We start from the raw sequence: 2,230 nt of genomic DNA on the forward strand, positions 1-2,230 counted from the left end.
GAAGAGTGGTAATTAAGTTAATTTGCACATGCAAATCATCCGCAGTTGGAATCTGTTAATTTTATAATTTGATGTTTAATGTACATATCTGCTGTGTTTTCCCAGGCAGAAACCCAACATTTTCTGGGTGCTAATGACAGGGGCCGCGCCCCGGGGTGGGGGACAGGGACCCCCCCGGGTGTGCAGGCGCTGGTGAGGCACCGGGGATCAGCCACCACCGGGAATGGGTGCACCCCGGTGTACGCTTGGGCCAGCCCCAAAAATGATTGAATTTGCCCCGTTCTGGAGGCAGCGTGGCTTCTTTCCACCCCTCCTGCCCAGGAGGTGTTTTGGGATGGTGGTGGTGAGCTGAGACCTGGCCACCCGTGTCAGCTAAGAGGGATGTGGTGGCCCCCGGAGCGTCCCCATCCTGGAGGGTCACTGGTGGCATCGGTGGCAGCACCCAGCACCAACCATCAGCACCCCAAAATGCAGGATACAGGCATGGCGTCCTCTCCCCCTTCCCGACGCATCCCTGGGAGCTCTGCTGCCTCATCCCCAAGCTCCTGCCTGAGGAGAGGGGCGCAGAAACTGGGGCTGTGCCCAGACTGAGTGTCACCCCAAATACTGCCCTGAGGCCGAGCACCTCCCGGGGCTGAGCATCCCTCCAGGGCTGAGCATCACCCTGAGTTCAGGCATCATCCCGGGGCTGAGCATCACCTCCAAGTCAAGCATCACCCCAAGGCAGAGCAGCTCCCTGGTGCTGAGCAGCACCCCAGGGCCAAACATCACCCCCAACCCAACCCCCGCCGAGCCAATCATCCCCCAGAGCAAGCGCTGCCCGTGGCTCAGCTGCCAGGGCTGGCTGAGGCCACTCCAGTCCGGTCCCTGTTTATCTGCAGGACCAGCTGGGGCTTTGCATGTGCCGGATTTGTGGGTTCCCTTTGAAGCTCCGGCTGCCGCCGGCCCCGCGCCTCTGCCGCGGCGGAGATAACGCGGTTCCCCGCAGCCCGGGGCTCGGCAGGACGTGGTCATCCTCCTTCCCGGGGCTGGATCCGGCTGGGAGCTCCCCCCGTCCCCAACAAGGCACGGAGCAGCCCTTGGGGAGCAGGGGAGGGTGATGCCACCTTTCTAATGAAAACTAATTGCCATTAATCCCGTCTCATTGTTTACTCGGGGCTGATTTAAGCACATTTCAGGCAAGACTGAGCAGTTGAACATTTCTAATGTATTTTTCTTTCTGCTTTAATGACCTTGTTCCTGCCACCCCGCTGCCATCTCCCCGCTCCAGGAGGCGACTGGTGACTTCATCGAATTCATCCGGAGAGAGAAGGACCCTCCGTGACTGCTCTGGGGGTGGCTGGGAGGGAGCTGAGCTCCCCGAGCCCCACGGGGACCCGGCTTGGCCCCACGCCGGCTGGGACAGCCCTTTGTCCCCATCAGTGTCACCCAGCCATGACCATCACGTTCGCTGGCCTCTCCCGTGCAGATGTACCCCCAAGGCCAAATCCAGCTGTTTCCAGCCCTGCACAGCCCCCCTGGCCGCTCTCCCTGGGATCCCATGGCTCTGCCATCCAGATGTGCCCCCGTGACCCCATTCCAGCTGTTCCCACTGTCACCCCAGGGCCATCCATCCAGCTGTTGCCCCCATGCTCCCAAAACAGCTGTTCCCACTGTTACCCCAGCCAGATGTGCTCCCCTGTGCCCAGTCTGTCCCAGCCCAGCTGTTCCCCCCCAGTCCATGGCCAGTCCCCTCCACACCCCATCCCCATGTCCCCTCCATCCCCCCCAGTCTCCCACCGAGCCGGGGCTATTTTTATCCTCCTTTCAGCTCTCTCCTGCTCCGGTTCCATCCGGAGTCAGTGACTTTCACAACCTCCTTTATTCCAACCCCAGACTTTCAGTTCTCCCTCCCTCTGGCAATGAACCAGCGCCGGTAGGGGGGGGGGCCCACAGAGGTGCCCGTGCCCCCCAATCCCTGATGAGGGACTTTGCCAAACGGAAGAGTTGCCCCCACCCTTGCTCCCTCCTCAGCTTTCCTCCTTTCTCCTCACGAGGATAAAATCCTCAAGATTTCTGTATCCTACCGAGGGGGAGGAGGAGCAAAGTCAAGACTTTTGGGTGGGCAGGTTTTTTTTCCCCCACTGAGGTCATGATGTGGCGATGGGGGGATGCCTCAGGTCTCTCCCAACCCCGACCCTTTCCCTGAGCCACCTCACTCCCACCCCGTGCCTCAGTTTCCCCAGTGACA

This window comes from Corvus brachyrhynchos, unplaced genomic scaffold (genome assembly GCF_000691975.1).
Source record: "Corvus brachyrhynchos isolate BGI_N302 unplaced genomic scaffold, ASM69197v1 scaffold158, whole genome shotgun sequence".
NCBI classification, from domain to species: Eukaryota; Metazoa; Chordata; class Aves; order Passeriformes; family Corvidae; genus Corvus; species Corvus brachyrhynchos.